This window comes from Canis lupus, chromosome 23, assembly GCF_011100685.1.
Source record: "Canis lupus familiaris isolate Mischka breed German Shepherd chromosome 23, alternate assembly UU_Cfam_GSD_1.0, whole genome shotgun sequence".
In the NCBI taxonomy this organism is placed as follows: domain Eukaryota; kingdom Metazoa; phylum Chordata; class Mammalia; order Carnivora; family Canidae; genus Canis; species Canis lupus.
In genome coordinates, this window is record NC_049244.1 from 23,477,544 (window position 1) to 23,502,229 (window position 24,686).

At 38.3% G+C, this 24,686-nt stretch overlaps 1 long non-coding RNA gene across 2 annotated transcripts in view; it reads right to left on the reverse strand.

Annotated features, from left to right (window-relative positions):
- LOC111091914 overlaps positions 1 to 24,686 on the reverse strand; it is a 237,625-nt gene that overhangs the window by 192,471 nt on the left and 20,468 nt on the right. The gene's annotated exons all lie outside the window — the stretch shown is intronic.

The following is a 24,686-nucleotide window of genomic DNA, read 5'->3' on the forward strand; positions in this document are numbered from 1 at the left end:
CCGCCATCTCCACACTATATCTCCCACATGACCTCTTTCTCCTAAACTCAAGAATCATCTCTCTCACCTTAATCATAAACCTTCTAATCATACTGCCTACTTCATCATGTTATCCCTATATGTCCGCATCTATTCACCTTAGGGCCTTATGATAGTCCACAAAGAACTCTTAATCTGCCCTTCTCAAATCTACATGTTCGAAGATGGAGGGTCATAATGTATCCTCCGACTGGCAGGTACTTTAAACTGAAAAATGAAGCAAGCCAACTCCACAACCATTGACACCAGTTTTGTCAATAGGTAGCTTACTGAAGAGGGTATCAAGCAGACAAACAACTACCAATAATGCAACGACGCAATTTTTTCTGCACGCTCGCGACTGAATCCCTAGCTTTATAGGGTACATCATGTGGTAAGGTCACAGGGAAGTTAATTCAAATTGGGGTCCATTCACTCCACACTATGTTACTTGAAGTGGGAGCCTCTGTGTGTCCTTAAGAAAGATCAGACAAGAGGTCCCACATTCTGGTCCACACTAACCTCCATGGAGGCCTGGTCACGTACGCCCTCGGAAGTCACTGTACTGGCATGAACAAAGGAAAGGCCAAAGATGGAGTGTGTTGTGTCAGCACCTCCTACATTTTCCTATCTTAAGATTGATGGTGATTCCATCCTTAAGTTGTTCTAGACCAAAAGTTTTGGCTTTACATTATTCTTTCTTTCTTTTCACGTATATCTACGTCAGTCCTGTTGGCTCTACTTTCAGAATATAGACCCAAATCCACTTTTGTCCAAGCAACCATAGCCCTCTCAAATCACTGCAGGGAGTTAGTCACAATGTCTCCCTGTTTCCATTCACACCCACCCCCCAGCCCCAGCACTACTCTCTCACCATTGTTTAAAAGGATCACTCAACAGCTTAGTCTGGTCGAACAGAATTCCTCTCGTCCTACAAGACTCAATAAGATCTAATCCTACTTGTAGAACTCTCTGACCTACATTCTTAATATTCCTAATATTTCCCCCTAAAGTCCTCTGTTCAAGTACATAGGCCCCTTTGCTGTTCTGGCTTTTTTCCAGAGACAATCTAATATAATGCCACCAATGATCACAGGTCTTTAATTGTCATGGCTTCCTTCTGTCTTATTGCAAACACCAGCTTTTCGTTCACCATATTCTGATAGAACACTTCTTTCTTGAATGTACCATGGATTGGAAGAACATATTTTAATGTTAAGGGATTCTCAATCATGCTTCAATTCTACAACAGCATGTGTTGGTTGGTCACTTTAGCTCAATCCTTAGTGGAGACAGATGAGACAGAGGTCTTTCCCTTCAAGTTAACTGGGAGAAATAAACACCGGAGTAATTATAACACAAAGTGGTGGATATGGAGGGGATTTCGAAGGTATTATAAGAACACCGAGGAGGATCTTTAATTTGACTAGAAGGATCAGGTATGACTTCCAAAAGCGATTATGTCTGAGGAGTTTAATCTTCTCACTATTGAAGACGAGTGACCTTAGACATGCTACAGAAAATCTCTGACATCAATGTTGCCCATCTGTAAATCTGGGATGTTAAAACTTACCTCACATTGTGTTTTGATTGTCAAAAATGATATATGCTTGTTAACGTGGTCGTGGAGTGTTAACTATAGTTATTTATATCCTTCTTTGGCCTTTGCCCACCACATCCACACAAAAGCAAGTACTTTAGAAAGTGTAGATATTTGTCACGAGACAGCCTCAAGTATCTGAAGAAATGAACTTATGGCTCAGTAGCTAAAATATCCATATCTTGAAAAACTTAAGTGCTTCTTATTTTTGTTCTAGCCTTATGCATCTTTTTGAAATTTGTGAAAAAGCAATGCTAATCACGTTCTTCTACACAACCTAGTCAATATTCATTGATTTGTGTTCTAATATTCATGAAACAATGTCTCAGTCAAAAGCATCCCTGTTTAAGGTCTATTGTATGCCACAAATGAACAGCTAACTATAGCTATAGTTACTGATTGGCTACATCAGAGAGACACTAATGCTCCCACCCTGACAGACAGTAAGGGAACTTGGAAGAAAACATAATTCACAAAAATTCTCTTAGTAGTTGATTTTCCCCCTAACATGTTTTGCTGAAACCCAGTATGTAGAGCTGATAAACTGGATATATTGGTAGAGGGAAAGGAATTCATTGAAGACTCCTGCACTTTATCATCAAACGAGCACTGACCTCTGCTTTTCCCCCCATAATTGCCAGATATCTTCTCTTCTCTTGCTTTGTGAGATAATTGAGTAGGGGAAAACATCTTAGGGGGAAAAAAAGCACCATTAATTGGGTGCTGGGTAGAGGCTTTAAAAAATGATCACAAATTCTTTCATATTGCTCCATCAAGAGTTGAGGTCTCCATCTCTCTTCTTGAATATGGGCAGACCTGTTCTGGACTGCTTGATCAAATAGAGTAGAAATGACATTCTTTGCTTTCTGAGCGTGACCTCACAAAGGCTTGCCACTCTAACCCAGGTCTCCAGAACCTCTCATCTCCTGACCTCCCTTCTGGATGCTCCCATTCAGAACCCAGGGGCCCTCACTAGTGGAGAGTGCAATCCACATGGAGGCCACATGCATGTGCTCCCCTGTCACAGCTCCAGCTAACGTCCCAGCCTTACATCATCCTGCCACATACAGAGACATTGGATGAGAATTTCCAATAAATTCCAGCTTCCATTCATTTGAAAACCATTGCCTCAGTCCATATGAATCTTCCCAGCTGAGTTCCCATACTTTGGTGGAGCATGGACAAACCAACCATCTGTTACATATTCTGAATTGCTGACTCATTATCGTATTTAGTAACACGACTAACATTTGGGATACTTTGTTTTTGCTACAATAAATAACTTGGAAATGGTGGGTTCATAAATGCCCATCAATGATAACAATTTAACAATATCTAGCCTTAATATACCACAAGTGGGACACCTTGGTGGCTCGTGGTTGAAGCATTCTTTCACCGCTCAGGTTTATGATCCGGGTCCTGAGATAAGTCCCTGAATCGGGCTCCCACACTGGAGCCCTGCTTCTCTGCCTATGTGTCTATGCTTTTCTCTGTGTCCTCATGTGAAATATATAAAATCATAAAAATATAATAATACCAAAGAGATGAATGTGCTTTTTTCACACTGGAAGCTATACAGAGCTCATCTGAACAGATAAAAAGTTTCTGGACATGAAGCTGACTCAATACCTAGAAAAATCTTCTTCATGAAGATGCTAGAAAAACACTCATAGTGGGTTGGGGCGGGGGTGTTTTTTTTTGTTTTGGTTTTAGTTTTGATTTGGTTTGGTTTTTAGGTAAATATAGTTTAATCCTCTGTCAAAACACAAACCAACACAGTGGGGAGGTACGGAGAGGCAATGTATTATAGCCTGTGTATTCTATAGGAGAGAGGATGAGACTTAAAAGCCTCATCCCCATTGCTTGCCCAGCTGAGAAAAATTATGCCCCTAATACCCGCTTCATAAATATCTCTTGTAATATTAAAATATTAAATATAATGTTATTTATTTCCTGAGTGCCATCGTGGCTCTTCCCTTTTCAGGAAAGGTTAAGCTTCAATATTTGATCTCAAGGTCAAACGGTAAGTGTGATAGGAGAGCAGTTTGGGAAAGGGAGGTAGGAGGTTCGAAAAAACAGAGGGACCAACTACATATCTAAGGCCCTTCAAAACATCCAGAAGCAGGTGGGAGAGGGACCTGTTAGTAGACTGAGAAACCAGTGCTGTACAAAGGTTGTCTCACTCATGTCCCCAGTCTCTGATGCTCGGGATGATCTGTCCTTTAGATACCCAGATCATGTCCTTATAATACCATCCAATATCAGGATCCATCCTTCAAACTCACCTACCCAGCTTTTAAGGTCCCCCTCTAACAAGGAGTAGCCCCATCCCCAAATAAGCATGGAGAAAGCTGGAGGTCCCTTCCTAGGAGGAGGGCATTTCGGTGGAGTGAGCCACTTCTTTTGGGGTCCCCCTTTCAGGCCCCTGGCCAGACAGTAAATGTGGTGCTTGCCTTGTCCTTGGAAAGCTGGTCTACATTCAAGGCCTTGAGCTAAAAACTGGATTTCCATTGATTTCCTTTGGGCCAGAACCTGGATGGACTAGTGGACCTGTATGCGATTTGGGTCTCCCTATTTTCAGCTTGATGTGTTGGACAGTCAGTTCATTCCAACATCTTGCCTTCATCAAAAGATAATTTTCTACCAGCCACCTGGCAGTAAATGGCCAGGGCCCCCTGGAGTTTCTACTTGATGTGCAGACTCCCCACACAACTTCTGTATCTGAGCCCCCCCCCCCCTCCAATCCCCTCGCTCACTTCATGTCCAGCCAGCTACATCCTCCAGAGGGGCCCCAGCCTGGTTTCCCCATCTGGACTCCTTACCTGGGCTGGGGAGCCATAGGTATATGAGGCACTGCAACACTTATTGTGTTTTCACTGTATGTGATAACTTCACTAGTCAGGTCAGATAGACACATAAACAAAAAATCATCAGTTTTTTATTGTACTATGCCTTATCAGTCTCATTCTCTAGATACAGGAGAAATAAATTGGAAAGCAAAACTACAGGTGAATGGGCTTGTTTCTGTTAACTCTATCAACCCTAGATTACAAATACTTAACAGAAGTAATATCATGAGCTTTTCTCAATGTTTTAGAGGAGATGCAAAATCCAAGTTTAAAATTTCAGATCTTAATCCAGGCTAAAAGATCAAGTCTTACAAAAACATAAAACTAAATAATATTTATAACTGCCAAATCTTAATCTTTTTTAATGTACAAACAGCTTTACTTGTTAAGAACTTCCTATAACCCCATTAACTCTATATTTTTTTCTAAAAGATGTTTCATTACTATACCTTCAACTTCAAAAAAGCCAGAAGGTATCTCTTTTGCACCAAAGGTTGTAATTTCCATACTCTGACTTTCGTTTAATACATCATAAAGAACATATTTTTTGTCTGAATTTTAAATGCTACCATTCTAGGTAGATAAGAACTAAAATGCCTAGGGAAATGTGAAACCATAGTCTTCCTTGGAATGTATTTCTCTTGAGAAAAAAAAAAACTGAAATGTGCAAATATCTCTACAAAGAAAGGAAGGACATTCTTACTGATGTCTACTCCAGGAATAACCTCCCTGGGGAGAATTTTGAAAGGATTTGACATTTTAAAACGTTCTGAACTAAATTAGTTAATTAAACATATGGGTGAGCAAATCCCTGAGGTTAAAGGAGAAGAATAGTCAGCAATCATTATCACAGTGCCCTGTTCAAGGTATTTCAAGATACCTGATTAACAGTGGCAATTCTCATTTAGGTTCGTTATCTGATGGGCAGAGTTGTTATTGATCTAACAGTTGACCTCACTGCAGCTTAGGGTGTGACAATAATAATCTCTCCATACAGTTGGCCTGCAGTCATTGACGTAGTTTGAGTAATGATTAGATGAAAACACATGATTAAATAGCTAATTCCTAAAAACCTCATTCCATTTCCTATTGATGTCTCAGCTTTTCCACACCCTTCATACTTACCTTTCTATCCTTCCTTCTTTATTTTCCTCCTCTCCTCTTTCTAAATGACTTATTAAAGTTTTGAAAAGGAAGTTTTAGTATAGTTAAAAATGGTTAGCAGTTAAACTTCTCCTGTACCCTCTTAGATTCAGTGAACTGGGGACATGCACAATTAACTGACAAAAGACCATCAACAGGAGAAAAAGAAAACAAATGTATTGGTATTTTGCACGCCTAGGAGTTCACAGAAAAAAAAAAATTGAAACTCGGGTAGTTACACGTGGGCATTATATTCCATTTTAAAAAGGAAAGTGGGTTGGGGCTTTGAGAAAATCATAAATTGTAGAAAGTGACTAAGAAGTGAGGAAAACTAATAGAATAGAAGGGTTATCTTAGTATGTTTTGTTTGTGGCAGACTCATCTCAATGTGACGGGGGTCAAGAGGATGAAGACAAAACCTTCACAGAAATAATTTATGCCCCTTCTTTAGACAGATCACAAGAAGGAAGGTCAAAAAGACTCTTCCTGATCTCTTGATTCTCAATTGCTCTCAGTTAAAATATCTTTATATGGCCAAGATGGCCTTTACTGGGGGTCCTCACACCAGTGAGAATGGGGGAAATTAACAAGGCAGGAAACCACAAATGTTGGAGAGGATGCAGAGAAAAGGGAACCCTCTTACACTGTTGGTGGGAATGTGAACTGGTGCAGCCACTCTTGAAAACTGTGTGGAGGTTCCTCAAAGAGTTAAAAATAGACCTGCCCTACGACCCAGCAATTGCACTGTTGGGGATTTACCCCAAAGATACAGATGCAATGAAACGCCGGGACACCTGCACCCTGATGTTTATAGCAGCAATGCCACAATAGCCAAACTGTGGAAGGAGCCTCAGTGTCCATCGAAAGATGAATGGATAAAGAAGATGTGGTTTATTAGTATACAATGGAGTATTACTCAGCCATTAGAACCGACAAATACCCACCATTTGCTTCGACGTGGATGGAACTGGAGGGTATTATGCTGAGTGAAGTAAGTCAATCAGAGAAGGACAAATATTATATGTTCTCATTCATTTGGGGAATATAAATAATAGTGAAAGGGAATAGAAGGGAAGGGAGAAGAAATGTGTGGGAAATATCAGAAAGGGAGACAAAACATAAATACTCCTAACTCTGGGAAACGAACTAGGAGTGGTGGAAGGGGAGGAGGGCGGGGGGGGGGTGAATGGGTGATGGGCACTGAGGGGGGCACTTGACGGGATGAGCACTGGGTGTTACTCTGTATGTTGATAAATTGAACACCAATAAAAAATAAATTTATTATTTAAAAAATAAGAGGATAGTTAGACAACTAATACTTACATAATAGAACCTCCATTAATCTCCATATAGCATAGAAAGATATCTGGAATTATATTCACCTAATATTAATTATTGCTCTTTAAGGATAGTGAAATTTGGAATGGATATTTTTGCTCTTGTCTTATTTTCAACATTCCTTATTCTTTTCTTAATTAATATTTATCATTTAGAAAATAAAAAGATAAAATATGAAGAAGAGCACATTCATAAAGATAAGCAAAACAATGATTAAGGAAAAGTTGAAGGCAAACAATAACAGGGAATAAATAGTTAAGTCAACTATGGTCTAGCCACTGGATGGAGTATTATGTATCCATTAAAAATAATTATTATGAATTTCTATTAACAGCATGGAAAATGTTTATACGACAATGTTAAGTAAAACAAAATAAATAGAAATTATGGGTAAAGTTAATTTATAGAAGCATGAAAGTATAAATATTGTTTATAATGCTCCATTGTTTAGTATCTTAATTATTACTTCTCTTCCCTCAAAGTTTTAATTAAATAGAAAACCTAAATATTTCAAAGTCACGAATCCCTCACGGTACAAAATCAAGTGTCCTGTGAGATAAGAATGAATTATTTGAAACCATATTATCTCTCATCAGAACAGTTCAAATTACATGATGGCTACAGTCACCCTTTTGACAAATAAAGATGTGGTTAAATTGATTCATTTCTGGAAGCTACAAGGATGTGGGACCTACTTTGCAAATGAGAAGGAAAAAAGAAAATAGGAGAAAGCCAGGAGAACTGCAAACACTTTCTTCTGTACAGTGGGTGGAAATCTTCCAGGATAGCAGTATAGACAAGTCGTGGTTCCTCTGTGGAATTCCATTCATCTGGAACTCAGAGTCACTGAAATAAATGATTATATCAGTAACATGAAATTAAATACCAAGCATCAGAAACTTATATAAAATACCCAGGTTCCTTAGGCAGAGCAAGTAGAGAAGCGGTTTATCCTGCACACTTAGTGTGTTCCAGCTGAGCTTATACAGCTAGGAGTAGAAAGAAGGCATCATCCTAGGTTGTGAGGCCCCTTTATTCACAGGATGAATGGAAGAGTAAGGAATGTGGCTTTAGAGCCAAAAGAGAAAAAAAATTGGACAAATGAGTAAAAAGTGAATCAAAAGATATGCAGGAAGACATTGAGTGATTATAGTGTGACGCTAGAAAAGCTTAGGACAGGAGGAAAGCAACATCTAGGTTCCATCAGGATATGAGGTAAATTAAAGACAAAATTAAAAGAAAAACAACTTCATTATCTGTTTCTGTAAACTTGATTTAAAGCTATTAAATGTAGCTTCTGTCATCCTCATTTAGAGTTAATACATCAAGTTTCTATTTTGTCAACTGCTAGGTTCATAGAGGGAGCCACTTACAGGTGTTATGAACCCCATTACCCATAATTGTCCCAACAGGCCCCTTTCCTCACAGGCGTCTAGTAACTTGCCTGATCAAGTGATCTGGTTGTAACAAAGGCTGGAATCTAGTCATCTTCCTGATACTCTTGCCCGCAGGCAAACAGCTTGAAGAAGTGATGGCTCTTTCTTTATTCATTATAATTCATTCGATAAATATATATTGGAGTCTTACCATGTCTAGGCACAGTACAGTAGATACAATGGAGAACAAGATAGTTTCCTGTTCTCCTGGTGCTCATGTGCTAGCAGGAAACAGAAGTAATGAATAAGCAAAGAAATAAATCTGATAAGGGGCTATTTTCATAATGCTCAAAAAAGGAACCTTGGAAGCTTTCACCTTAAAGCTCATTTGAAAAGGACACAGTCAACATAGTGATCACACTATGCCCTTTAAATGGCAATATCTTGAGTGGGTACATGTATGTGAGTGTGAGTACATGCATGTGTGTGTATTCAGTTATTATAATAGATTCATTACCTTGCTATGAGTTGTGACACTATCATACCATCTCATACAAAACCTATTCCAGCTTTTCTGATTAGCAATCTATCAGGTATTGGAGAAGACACAGTGTAGGAAGTCAAGTAAGCAAGATATATCTTTCTGTCCTCCACACACTTAGGATCTAATCATAGAAACAATAAAGTACATATGTAATGAAAGTAGAAGGAAAAAAATGTAAATCCTAAAGAGAGATGGAGTCCAACTGTTATAAGAACATCCAGGCCCACAATGGTCAATGACTTGACCAAGGTCACACAACTTCTCAATGAGAGAGCTACATACACAGACACTACTTTTTCCCACAGAACCTCAGAAAATGTCAAAATGACACAGAATCAGCATCTTTCAACAGCCCTCAAATAGGATTATTCCTTCCTACAGGGTTTCCACCCTCACTATAGATCCAAGTTTAACAGAGTCAGTAGCTAGAACCACAAATTGAAAGTTCATAGGACTGGATTCTACTAGGGAATTTGAATTTGGTAAATTCTTCACTTCTATCTCTATTTCTCCCTCCATAAAATGAGTCAAACAAGATAGAAGTCAATCTTCCATCCTGTGAGGAGGAAAGAGGAAGAAAACTAACAGTTTCTGACCTCTTCTTTTACATGAGGCCCTGCATTAGACCCCATATTACATGTGTCATTGAATCCTCACGACATCTCAGTGTGGTAGAAATTACCCCCATTTTGTACATAAGTACATGAGCTAAAAGAGGTTAAGAACCTTGCCCAAGGTCACACATCTGTGCTAGAGCCAGGATTCAAAAGCAATCTGTCTGCTCCTAACCTCTGTGCTAAGCAGCCACCCACTAGAATAATTTGAGCTCCTTATAAAAAAGGTACTATAAGGATCCAAAATATTATCAGCCATGTGAAAAGCTGTGCTATAATTGTGAATAAAAGGCCTTCATTGGAATTTTAATTTTAGGACTTAAACACTAAGAGAATATGTTTTATAAATATACAATTTAAAATAATTTCTCTTCAAGTAAATTGTATTTTTAAGAGGTTTCCTGTAATTATATCCACGAAAAGAACACAGAATTATATACCCTCCGAGGTGAAGGAGGAGCATAAAGAGAGAATTTCTCTATGTGGAGGAGAAGCGTGTGTGTTTAAATAGTCACACACGCCAATAATACTGTGCATGGGCCAACTTCTCTTTCTCCTCTCCCCCTCCTGCTATCCTAGATCAGTACTAATCCACCCAGCTCTTCTCACTTCCTTTTACAACCTAGCTATCCCCATTTTTTTTTCTTCTGCCTTCCTGTTTAAGGGCCTAGAGTACCAAAGGATCAAAGAACATGTGAAGGCTGATATGACCTGAATAAATACAAGCAATTACAAGCTGTGTAACTATAAGCCAGTGATTTCAACCCTCTGAAACTCAGTTTCTTCATATTCAGAGGTGATATTCTCTACCTTTCTGTGTCAGACGAAGAAGACAGGGAGAGAGATAATTCTATGGTATCTACAGACAAGGGAATGTTTTCCCCCTTTCAAAACCAAAATTCTGATGGAAGAGCCAAGAATCTTGGGCATGTCACACCCACTTTCTGTTGTCCATCCTGCTCATCCTCAGCCTTCTGAAGAGGGGAAAGAAGGTGGAAAGTTTTTGTGGGAGGAACACTTGTCTATTGCTCTTAAAACTGGCAAAGGCCACTCTGGAAAATTGTCTCCCTGAGTAAACTTCAGCTTATTTAATATGGTTAGTGGACTTTGGGCACAGAAGCCAACTTAGTCCTAGCTCCAACACTTGGTAGCTCTGTGACCTTGGACTAAGTGGCTTAATCTGTTTGGATGTCAATCTATAACTTGGAAATAAAATCACTCCTGGCCTCATCTCCCTCCCAGGGTTGGTGTGATCTCTGGTGACACCAAGGATATGAAGGCAAAGCCGATGCATCAGTTATAATTTTAAAATGATTGGAACTGCCTAGGAAAAAAAACCAGGAGAGTAGAACATGATCTGTTCCCACTCCTAGAAAGCAAATTACTTATGCCCCTGAAGGCAAAAAGTAAGTCAGAATTCAATTTCTTAATAAAACAGATGACTTTTAACCCTTTTCTCACATCTATGTTAGTATTGGTTCTCCAAAAACAGTCTGAAATTCACTTCATAATTCATACCCTCTACTTTTCTATGACTCTGATCAATGAAGCTAATGTAATTTCAAAATCCATACAACAAATAAAAATTACACTCTAATCATATCTTACCATAGACAAGAACCTTAGAGTCAGAGAGTATCTTATTCATTTTCATCCCCAATACTTAGCACCATACAAAAACAGAAGCTCAATAAATAATTGCTGATTGACTAAATGAAAATCTGTATGTATATGTATGCATGCATATATGTATATATGTGTGTGTGGTGGATATGAGTGTGATATATACTACCAAATGTATATCCTGAGCAATTTTTCAGAATAATTAGACACTCAAAGTCTATCCAAGACTGAAACTTCATTTCTCATAGAACTCGTGTGAGCATTTATTATAAACATAAGAAATATTTTATCAGAATCAAGAATTTTCATTAGGTATATCTTATATACTTAAAATGTATTATTCATATTGCTTACTCCATCATGCTTCAGCTTTTCATGCCTGAGTTTCACTCCCTACAAATAGTGTCTAAATATACAGACCTTGGTAGAGGAGCTAATACCACTACAGCCACTGTCTGTGAGGTATTATAATAACACCAACTATCCAGCAAGTCAGCTTAGAACTCAAGTCCTTAACAAGTACAAGGACTTCACACTAGAAACTTTAATACTCTTATAAAGTTGAAATGAATAATGTCAATGCCAGGCCAGAAAGGCCATTGTATACAACTTTTATAATGCTCAAACCCAGTCTCTGTTTCATGGAATGCTGCCTTATAGGCTGTATATGAATAGAGACATAGCCCTTGCTGTGACCATCTGGAGTACAAAAGCCCTTTGTCTATGTAGTAGAGGATGCTAGTTACATAGATCTGGTCACCTCCACATTGGAAAATCTTCCTAGCAAGTTTTTTTGTTGTTGTTGGATTTTTTCCCCCCAGAATAGTACCTGTACCAGCACACCTGGCCACTACATCTCCAGATTTAAAGGAGGTATCTAGCTTCATCCAGAGTTTTGCATATTTAGATAAGACCTACATTGCTGAGTATGAGTAGGGGGCTGTTAAGTGACACCCACCAGTTCAACCCACTTGTAGTCCTGCAACCTGCATAGCCTAAGTACTTTGGACCCACCAAGGTCAGAACCATGAAACTAGAAAACCAATCCTACCTGCTTAATTTTTAACTTCACTTTTTTACTTTTATTTTTAACTTATCAATACATGGATAAAATTGTATTATACTCAATTCGGTCTCCTAGTATCTGTTTCCTTCTCTCCCATTTCTCTGCCAAAAAGTAAATTGAATAGTTCATTATATCACAGAAGGAACATACCAGTTCCCAACTGTCTCTTATGAACCATAACATGTGAGTTGGATGCTCTGTTTTTATGGAAATGTGGGCAGGGAAGAATCAAGAGAACACATACCTGAGCAGGCAGCCTTTTGGTTATGGAAGTATAACAGGATCCCAAATCCTTTTGTACAACATTCAGGTTTGCGAAGAAAATCTAGCTACTTTATGTGGTTTTACAGTTGATTTCATCTTTCTAAGGTCATTGCTTGATGGTAATAATAGAGGTGTAAAGATGGCGTTTGGTGGGGGAGGGTCCTTATCCCAACAGAAACAATTAATTAGAAACACTTCGTGTAAATTTGTAATTAAATTTTCCTTCAGGGAAACCTGGGTGGTTTAGCGGTTGAATGTCTGCCTTTGGCTCAGGGCATGATCCCAGGGTCCTAGGATCAAATCCCACATCAGGTTTCCTGCATGGAGCCTGCTTCTCCCTCTGCCTGTGTCTCTGCCTCTCTCTCTCTCTCCTCTCTCTCTCTCTCAAAAAAATAAAATAAAATAAAATAAAATAAAATAAAATAAAATAAATAAAATAAATAAATAGAAAAGGGAGAATTAAAAAAAAAAGAACTTTCCTTCATAACAACTTCTACCAGCAGTTATTTTTCTATTAAGATATTAAGATTCTACCTCTGCAGGTCTAACTCCTTTTACTTATTCTTTTAAGGACTTTGTTTATTTCATTTCATAAAAATTACTCCTTGCAGATGGATATAGACCATGAAAGTATTATATTGATTGCAATTGCAATGCTTTCTCTTCACCTTACTGCAGAAAAGCTACTACTAAAACAAACAAAAATAGGCTATTCATCTTTGTCTAGATTTGAGATGGGCAAATAAAAGACATACGAACATCTTAAACAGCTTAATTTACTACAATAATAATTTCATCTTTTCAAATGATTAAAGATTTGGATGCTCTTTTACAGGCTGCCTTAACAGCATGGAGATTGGTAACATCAGCTCTTTCCTAACTACTGATGCCCCTGAACTGACCTAAACTATATTCCTTCACTTTTAGCCTCAGTCTCTTCCCCAGAATTATTCTTTCCAAGTCCTATTTCCTCAGTCCTGCTTGTTCTCAGACAAGCTGGTCAGCTAATCCATATCATGTTAATATACTATTTCAACAACAACAAAAATAGTTGACTTATAACAGACTTCCTTGGGCTTCTGCTCTGGCTAAGATGGAATATTAGGGACTGGATTTATTCACCTGCCTAAAACAATAAAAAACAAAAACAACAGATAAAATATGAAGCTAGCTTTCAAGACAGTGGTCATCAGACAACAAAATACAATTATCCCTGAAAGATGAAAAACAAGTGCAGTGTATCCTGTAACAGCCCCAGCTTGCTGCCTACAGTAATTTTCTAGGCCATGGTACAGGGAGGGAGGCTCCAGGTAGAAAACACTGGTCTCCCTGAGTTGGAGAAATTAAGATGGGTATAGGGGGACCAAAGTGGCTAGAGTTATGGGACAGACATCAGAAAATAAGAAGCTACACAGAAGGAAAACTATGGGGCTCTGCAAGTGGTTCCTCTTCCATCTCTTGCTGAGTACTAAATCAGCATATGCATGTGAGAAGATGGTCCAAAGACAGGGAAAGAATTACCCAAAGGGATTAAAAGTAAATGTGCCTGATACTTAGTGTTAGGAACAGTGCCTGATGTTTCTAGCAGCAATGTCCACAATAGCCAAACTGTGGAAGGAGCCTCGGTGTCCATCGAAAGATGAATAGATAAAGAAGATGTGGTTTATGTATACAATGGAATATTACTCAGCCATTAGAAATGACAAATACCCACCATTTGCTTCTATGTGGATGGAACTGGAGGGTATTATGCTGAGTGAAATAAGTCAATCAGAGAAGGACAAACATTATATGGTCTCATTCATTTGGGGAATATAAATAATAGTGAAAGGGAATAGAAGGGGAGGGAAAAGAAATGGGTAGGAAATATCAGAAAGGGAGACAGAACATGGAAGACTGCTAACTCTGGGAAATGAACTAGGGGTGGTGGAAGGAGAGGAGGACGGGGGATGGGGGTGACTGGGTGGTGGGCACTGAGGGGGGCACTTGACGGGATGAGCACTGGGTGTTATTCTGTATGTTGGCAAATTGAACACCAATAAAAAACAAATTTATTATTAAAAAAAAAAGGAACAGTGCCTGATTCCATCATCCAGCTCCTTTAGCCAGACTGTAAAACCTCAAAACTGACTGGGCATTCTGTACAGTATTCAGAAAAGTTTTGCCTCACTGCTGGGAAAAATTACTCCCATGCTAAGTACAGTTCTGGTTCCACCTAACAAACCTTAAAAGCAAGACCCAGTAAGATCAAACTGTTTAAAAGTACATTAATCATGTTCCAGAATAAAATGCAAGAATATGGATAGGAATAGAAAAATATCTGGCACTCAACAAGGTAAAATTCAGTGTCTAGTATATGATCAAGACTTACCAGATGTGCAAAAATCAGATAAATATGACACCTAGTGAAAAGGAAGGTCAGTCAATTCAAAATGACTCCAGAAATGACACAGATGACAAAATTAGTAGGCAAGGACACTAAATCAGTTATTATAATGGCATGCCACATATTCAGAGAGCTAGAATATGCAGTACAAGAGATTCCAAAGATAAAAAATTATTTAACTCAACATTCTAGGGATTAAACTGTAATGTGAGAGATGAAAGATAAACTGGATGAGAGTAATAGAACATTGCACAATACAGAAGAAAAATAGTAAACTTGAAGCCATAGCAATAGAAACAATCCAAAAATAATCATTTAAAAAATTTTTTTAAAAGATAAAGAACAGAGCAGCAATCAGCTATGAGAAACTTTCAAGAGACCTAATATATGTAACTGGAGTTCCTGAAGAAGTGAAAGGGGTAGAGATAGAAAAATATATTTGGTCCCAAATTTTCCAAATTCGATGAATATGATAAACCCACAAATTTGAGCTCAAAAATCCCTAAGTACAAGCAATATCAAGAAACCTACACCAAAACGCATTATAATAAAATGTCTGGAAAATTATTTTAGAAATTTGCCTCTCCCCTAAGGAAACTGCTTTTCTATAACCCATTGCACTGTACGTGGAGGTAGAAAGGAGTCCTTCATATTTCACATCATCACTCCTGGACCATTTTCTCACACTTCCCTTAAAATATTCTTGCCTTTGAATTTTATGTTATCACAGTAAATTACTCTCTACCCTTCATTATTTATCATCTACTGCCCATGGGTTACTCCCTATCAGCAATATTTTTAGCTCTTAGTTCACTGTCCCTCTCCCCAAGATTGCTATTGTGCCATTTCTTGGCAATGTCAATATATAAATAAATGATCTTTCTAACACTTTGCTCAGGCCCTTGACCACCTCTGTATCATAAATTATGTCCCCCACTGCTCCAGTGGTCCTGCCTAGAACTTGTCATTAAAATAATTCGCCCCTTCCATATCTCTAATTTATGTATCCGATTCCTGGCCTTGCTTCATATTTCACCAAGAAAATTGAAGAAATTAATAGATCTTCCACATATTTCCTCCAAATACATCTACCTACCTACCAGCATCAGAACCATCTACTCTTCATTTACTAAAATAAGTGAGCCATTCATACAGTACCTTCCTTGTATATCCAAGTCCATCTCTCCTTTCTTAAAGGACTTAATCTACTTGGTCTCCCCTCTCTTTCCTGTACTACTGATGTTTCCCTCTCTGTTGGATCATTCCCTTCAACCTGTAAGCATGCTGTTATTGCACCTACTTAAATAAAGAAACAATAACAACCACACACACACACACCTTCTCATTTTTAAAAAAGCCATTTTACATAATTGAAGTAACTTCTTATTCTGTTAATTGGTAATTAAAGGGAAAGAATTAAGCTTTTAGGAGAAAACATAGTTCATTCTCAGTTGATGAAAAAAACTCTTCTTACAAAAAAAAAAAAAAAAAGCCAGCTAAAAATGTAGAGAAAAATTATAAATTTGAAAATCATCATCTAAAGTTCTCCAATTAAATAACTGATGTAGGTGCTAAATGAAATATAGAAACAACTTTCTACACAGTGCCAAAATATCACTACACAGATTGTTTGCTAATTGCAAAAGGGAAACCGTGCTTTTATAAGTAAAATTATCTATTGGACACAAACCTAACCAAATAATACAAAACGTAGAAATTTAGAATCACTAGACAACTTGATATTAGTGCCTCCCAATGAAATGCAGTGTGAAGTGTACAACATCACCCATGAAATATTAATGACAAAAGTATTTAATCTAATCAAGCCTTCAAATTTATATGCAGGAAATTTTACATACAAATGGGTGGCATGTACTCCATACTACATTTCATTAAAAGGTATAGATAGATACACACACACACACACATATATATTACAATTAATAAAAAACTTTCTGAACTCTACCTTCTAGTTTGTTCACTGATCTTTTTTATAGCAAAACTTGAAGCATTAGATATAATTGCTGGCATCAATTCCTCCCTTCCTAATCCTCCCTTGAGCTACTTATAGTCAGATTTTCACACCCCCAACATGCCACCAAAACTATTTTTCACAGTCACCAATGTCCTCCACATTACTAAAACCAAGGATCAATTCTCAGTCCACAGCACTCTTGACATAGCACTGATGTCTGATCACACCTTCTCCTTGATGTCCATATTCCTCTCTCATTGGTAGTTCATTATGAGTCTCTTTTTCAGATTCCTTATCTCTCCTGGACCTGTTATCCGGAATGTTGCAAGCTTTTATCTTTGGATCTCTTCTCACTGTATGCATACACTTCCTTGGTGATATTCTGTCTCCTGGCTGTTACTGCCATCTCCACACTATATCTCCCACATGACCTCTTTCTCCTAAACTCAAGAATCATCTCTCTCAACTTAATCATAAACTCTAATCATACTGCCTACTTCATGTTATCCCTATATGTGCATACTATTCACCTTAGGCCTTATGATGTCCACAACAGAACTCTTAATCTCCCTTCTCAAAATCTACATGTTCGAAGATGGAGGGTCAGTAATGTATCCTCCAGACTGAGAAGGTACTTTAAAACTGAAAAATGAAGCAAGCCACTCCACACCATTGACACACAGTTTTAGTCAAGGTAGCTTACTGAAGAGGGTATCAAGCAGACAAACAACTACCAAATAATTGCACAGCGCAATTATTTTCTGCCAAGTCCAGACATGAATCCCTAGCTTTTATAGGGTAACAGTCATGATGGTAAGGTCACAGGGAAGTTATTCAAATTGGGGCCTTCACTGCAACTAGTTACTTGAAGTGGGGCCTTCTGTGTGTCACTTTAGAGAAGATCAGAACAAGAGGTCCCACATTCTGGTCCCACACTAACCTCCATGAGGCCTGGTGCACATAGCCCTGCAGGAAGTCACTGTACTGGCATGAACAAGAGGAAAGGCCAAAGATGGAGTCAGTGTTGTCAGCACTCCTACATTTTCCTATCTTAATTGATGGTGATTCCATCCTTTAAGTTGTTCTAGACCAAAAGTTTGGCTTTACATTTATTCCTTTCTTTCTTTCACGCTATATCTAATCAGTCCTGTTGGCTCTACTTTCAGAATATAGCCCAAATCCCACTTTTGTCCAAGCAACCATAGCCTCTCAATCACTGCAGGGAGTTAGTCACAAATGTCTCCCTGTTTCCATTCACCCAGCCCCACTCTACTACTCTCACCATATGTTTTAAAAGGATCACTCAACAGCTTAGTCTGGTCAGAACAGAATTCCTCTCTGTCCTACAAGACTCAATAAGATCTAATCCCTACTGTATTAACTCTCTGACCTCAATTCTTAATATTCCTAATATTTCCCCCTAAAGTCACTCTGTTCAAGTACATAGGCCCCTTTGCTGTTCCTGGCATTTTCCAGAGAACAAGCTAATATAATGCCACCAATGATTCACAGGTCTTTATGTCTATGGCTTCCTTCTGTCTTATTTGCAAACACCAGCTTTTCTTCACCATATTCTGATAGAACACTTCTTTCTTGAAATGTACCATGGATTGGAAGACAATTTTAATGTTAAGGGATTCTCAATCATGCTTTCATTCTACAAGCATGTGTTGGTCACTTTAGCTCAAATCCTTAGTGGAGACAGATGAGACAAGGTCTTTCCCTTCAAGTTAACTGAGGAGAAATAAACACAGGAGGTAATTATAACACAAAGTGGTGGATATGGAGGGATTTCAAGGTATTATAAGAACACAGAGGAGGAGTACTTTAATTTGACTAAGAAGGATCAGGTATGACTTCCCAAAAGCGATTATGTCTGAGGAGTTTAAATCTTCTCACTATTGAAACGAGTGACCTTAGACATGCTACAGAAAATCTCTGACATCAATTTGCCCATCTGTAAATCTGGGATGTTAAAACTTACCTCACATGCTTGTTTTGAGTGTCAAAAATGATATATGCTTGTTAACGTGTCGTGGGAGTGTTACCTATAGTTATTTTATCCTTCTTTGGCCTTTTGCCCACCACCATCCACACAAAAGCAAGTACTTTAGAAAGTGTAGTATATGTTCAGACAGCCTCAAGTATCTGAAGAAATGAACTTATTAGCTCAGTAGCTAAAATTCAATATCTTGAAAAACTTAAGTGCTTCTTATTTTTGTTCTAGCCTTATGCATCTTTTTGAAATTTTGTTGAAAGCAATGCTATCACGTTCTTCTACACAACCCTAGTCAATATTCATTGATTTGTGTTCTAATATTCATGAAACAATGTCTCAGTTCAAAAGCAATCCTCTGTTTTAAGGTCTATTGTATGCCACAAATGAACAGCTAATAGAGCTATAGTTACTGATGGCTACATCAGAGAGAACACTAATGCTCCAGCCTGACAGACAGTAAGGGAACTTGGAAGAAACATAATTCACATAAAATTCTCTTAGTAGTTAGATTTCCCCCTAACATGTTGCTGAAACCCAGTATGTAGACTGATAAACTGGATAATATTGGTAGAGGGAAAGGAATTCATTGATAAGACTCCTGCACTTTATCATCAAACAGAGCACTGACCTCTGCTTTCCCCCCATAAAGTGCCAGATATCTTCTCTTGCTTTTTGAGATAATTAGTAGGGGAAAACATCTTAGGGGGAAAAAAAGCACCATGAATTGGGTGTGGTAGAGGCTTTAAAAAATGATCACAAATTCTTTCATATTGCTCCATCAAGAGTTGAGGTCTCCATCTCTCTTCTTGAATATGGGACAGACCTGTCTGTGACTGCTTTGATCAAATAGAGTAGAAATGACATTCTTTGATTTCTGAGGTCACCTCACAAAAGGCTGTGCCACTCTACCCAGGTCTCAGAACTCTCATTCTCCTGACACTCCCTTCTGGGATGCTCCCATTCAGAACCCAGAGGCCTCACTATGAGAAGTGCAATCCACATGGAGAGGCCACATGCATGTGCTCCTGTCAACAGCTCCAGCTAAGCCCAGCCCTTACATCATCCTGGCCCACATATCAGACATGGGAGTGAGAAGTTTCCAAATAATTCCAGCTTCCATTCATTTGAACCATTGCTCAGCCATATGAATCTTCCCAGCTGAGTTCCCATACTTTGTGAGCATGGACAAACCATCTCTGTTACATATTCTGAATTTCTGACTCATTATCATTATTTTACACTACTACATTTTGGGATACTTTGTTTTGCTACAATAAATAACTGGAAATGGTGGTTCATAAATGCCATCAATGATAACAATTACAATATCTAGCCTTAAGATAACCAAAAGTGGGACACCTTGGTGGCTCAGTGGTTGAGCATCTGCTTTCAGCTCAGGTTATGATCCCGGGGTCCTGAGATAAGTCCTGAATCGGGCTCCCCACAGGGAGCCTGCTTCTCCTGCCTATGTCTATGCTTTTCTCTGTGTCTCTCATGTGTAAATAGATAAAATCATAAAAATAATAATAATAACCAAAAGAGATGAATGTGCTTTTTCACACTGGAAGCTATACAGAGCTCATCTGAACAGATAAAAAGGTTTCTGGACATGAAAAGCTGGACTCAATACCTAGAAAAATCTTCAATGAGATGCTAGAACAACTCATAGTGGGTTGGGGCGGGGGGTGTTTTGTTTTGGTTTGGTTTGATTTTGGTTTTGGTTTTTTGGTAATATAGTTTTATCCTCTGTCAAAACACAAACCAACACAGTGGGGAGGTAAGGAGAGGCAATGTATTATAGCCTGTGTATTCTATAGGAGAGAGGATGAGACTTAAAAGCCTCATCCCATTGCTTGCCCAGCTGAGAAAAAATTATGACCCTAATACCCGCTTATAAATATCTCTTGTAATATTAAAAATATATATATATGTATATATTTATTTCCTGAGTCCATCTGGCTCTTCTCCTTTTCAGAAAGGGTTAAGCTTCAATATTTGATCTCAAGGTCAAACGGTAAGGGTGATAAGGAGAGGCAGTTTGGGAAAGGGAGGTAGGAGGTGCTAAAAAACAGAGGGACCAACTAACATATCTAAGGCCCTTCAAAACATCCAGAAGCAAGTGGGAGAGGGTACCTGTTAGAGACTGAGAAACCAGTGCTGTACTCAAAGGTTGTCTCACTCATGTCCCCAGTCTCTGATGCTCGGGGATGATCTGTCCTTTCAGATACCAAGATCATGTCCTTTCAGATACCATCCAATATCAGGATCCATCCTTTCAACTCACTACCCAGCTTTTAAGGTCCCCTCTAACAAGGAGTAGCCCCATCCCCAAATAAGCATGGAGAAAGCTGGAGGTCCTTCCTAGGAGGAGGGCATTTCTGGAGTGAGCCACTTCTGGGGTCCCCTTTCAGCCCCTGACCAGACAGTAAATGTGGTGCTGCCTTGTCCTTGGAAAGCTGGTCTACATTCAAGGCCTTGAGCTTAAACTGGATTTCCATTGATTTCCTTTGGGCCAGAACCTGGATGTGACTAGTGACCTGTATGCGATTTGGGTCTCCCCTATTTTCAGCTTGATGTGTTGGACAATCAGTTCATTCCAACATCTTGCCTTCATCAAACAGGATAATTTTCTACCAGCCACATGGCAGGTAAATGGCCAGGGCCCCCTGGAAGTTCTACTTGATGTGCAGACTCCACACAACTTCTGTATCTGAGCCCCCCCCTCCAATCCCCTCGCTCACTTCATGTCCAGCCACTACCATCCTCCAGAGGGGCCCCAGCCCTGGGTTCCCCCATCTGGGACTCCTTACCTGGGCTGGGGAGCCATAGGTAGATGAGGCACTGCACAACTTATTGTGTTTTCACTGTATGTGATAACTTACTAGTCAGGTCAGATAGACACATACACAAAAAAATCATCAGTTTTTATTGTACTGCCTTATCAGTCTCATTCTCTAGATACAGGAGAAATAAATTGGAAAGCAAAACTACAGGTGAATGGGCTTGTTTCTGTTAACTCTATCAACCCTAAGATTACAAAATTACTTAACAGAAGTAATATCATGAGCTTTTCTCAATGTTGTAGAGAGGATGCAAAATCCAAGTTTAAAATTTCAGATCTTAATCCATGCTAAAAGATCAAGTCTACAAAAACATAAAACTAAATAATATTTATAACTGCCAAAATCTTAATCTTTTTTAATGTACAAAACAGCTTTTACTTGTTAAGACTTCCTATAACCCCAATTTAACTCTATATTTTTTTCTAAAAGATGTTTCATTACTAATTAACCTTCAAAAAAGCAGAAGGTATCTCTTTTGCACCAAAGGTTGTAATTTCCATAACTCTGACTTTCGTTTAATACATCATAAAGAACATATTTTTGCTGAATTTTAAAATGCTACCATTCTAGGAGATAAAGAACTAAATGCTAGGTGAAATGTGAAACCATAGTCTTCCTTGGAAATGTATTTCTCTGAGAAAAAAAAAAACTGAAATGTGCCAAATATATCTCTACAAAGAAAGGAAGGACATTCTTACTGATGTCTACTCCAGGAATAACCTCCCTGGGGAGAATTTTGAAAGGATTTGAGCATTTTAAACGTTCTGAACTAAATTAGTTAATTAAAAATATGGGTGAGCAAAATCCACTGAGGTTAAAGGGAGAAGAATAGTCAGCAATCATTTATCACAGTGCCCTGTTCAAGGATTTCAAGATACCTGATTAACAGTGGCAATTCTCATTTAGGTTCGTTATCTGATGGAGCAGAGTTGTTATTGATCTAACAGTTGACCTCACTGCAGGCTTAGGGTGTGACAATAATAATCTCTCCATACAGTTGGCCTGCAGTCATTGACAGTTTGAGTAATGATTAGATGAAACACATGATTAAATAGCTAATTCCTAAAAACTCTCATTCCATTTCTATTGATGTCTCAGCTTTTCCACACCCTTCATATCTTACCTTTCTATCCTTCCTTCTTTATTTCCTCCTCTCCTCTTCTAAAATGACTTATTAAAGTTTTGAAAAGGAAGTTTTAGTAGAGTTAAAATGGTTAGGCAGTTAAACTTCTCCTGTACCCTCTTAGATTCAGTGACTGGGGACATGCAAATTTAACTGACAAAAGACCCATCAACAGGAGAAAAAGAAAACAAATGTATTTGTATTTTGCACGCCTAGGAGTTCACAGAAAAAAAAAAAATGAAACTCGGGTAGTTACACTGTGGGCATTATATTCCATTTTAACAAAGGAAAGTGGGTTGGGCTTTGAGAAACAATAAATTGTAGGAAAGTGACTAAGAAGTGAGGAAAACTAATAGAATAGAAGGGTTATCTTAGTATGTTTTGTTTGTGCAGACTCATCTCAATGTGACTGTGGTCAAGAGGATGAAGACACCTTCACAGAGAATAATTTATGCCCTGCTTTTAGACAGATCAGAGGAAGGCAAAAAAGCTCTTCCTGATCTCTTGATTCTCAATTGCCTTCAGTTCAAAATAATCTTTATGCCAAAGTGGCATATTTGGGGGTAACATATTCTGGGTCCCTTCAAAACTCTTCTATTTCAACACATCTTAATGATAGTGACTAAGAATGCCTCCTATATCCACTATATAAAGTAGTAATTTTACACAAGGGGGCAAAACCTGACCAAATACTAGATTCAAAATACTATCATCTTCATAAAGAATGGAATATAGACATAAAATCAATGCTTTCAGAATTTTTTCTACTAAAAATTCTGAAACATCTGAAAGCAATGGGCTTGAGCTACATCAACACAATGCTGAAACATCTGGAGAAGAAGTAGAAAATACAAACAATTATCCAGATACCTCGTCTACACAAAATTCAGCTATCCAGATGTTTTTTTCCCCCAACCAAATATAGATAATGGGCAGAATTCCTTTCATTTCTATTTGTGTAAATGAACATCCCTCATCTACCCTTATTTTAACAATGGACCACACCCCCTGTAGAGGGGCTCTAATCTGTTTCCTTGACCCAACTCCTTTTCTTCTTTCAAATGTGTACGTATTTTCTGAAAGCACAAATGAAAGAAGAAAAAAAAAAAAGAAACAGTAAATTGCCTGTATCTTCTTATTTTAGAGTAAAGTAACTGTAGAACAATGGCTGGGTGGTTCAAATTTTCTTTGCAGCATCCAGCACACCAGGTGCAGTCAATAAACATTAAGCCATCAAATAAATCAGAATTCCAAAATGTGGTCTGTATTGAAGAATACATTATAGTCAGCTGCTTTTGCAGCAGGGTGAATTTCAGAAAAAGACCCAATTGATTGGCTTTTCTCAAATGTTAATGTGCATACAAATCTCCTGGGGATGTTGTAAAAATGCAGAATATGATTCAAGAGGTCTGGGGTTGGGCCCAAGACATTGCATTTCTATGGAACACCCAGGTTATACTGAAGTTGCTGGTCCACAGCTGAGTAGCAAGCTGACTGATTATTGGCAAGGGGAAGAGACCAAATCTGCCTCTTCATTCATGCTAAGGAGTATCTATTTTAAACAAAATCCAAATACATTTAATTATCAAAGGAATTTTTTTTTTTTTGAGAGAGAGAGAGAGAGAGTAAGGGATGGGGGCAAAGGGAGAGGGAGAGAGAGAATCTTAAGCAGGCTCTAAGCCCATTGTGGAGCCACAGCAGGACTCAGTTTCAAGACTCTAAGATCATGATCTGAGCCAAAATCAAGATGCTTAACAGACCGAGCCACCCAGGCATCCCATCAAAGGAAATTTTTTTTAATAAAACCACTTTTTTGAGTCTAAATATTTTTGATTAAATATAAACCATCAAGACATCAAAAAAAGACATTTTACAATAAATCTGTAATCTAAACTTAAGAGGGCTATTTACCTAGGGGGGGAAAG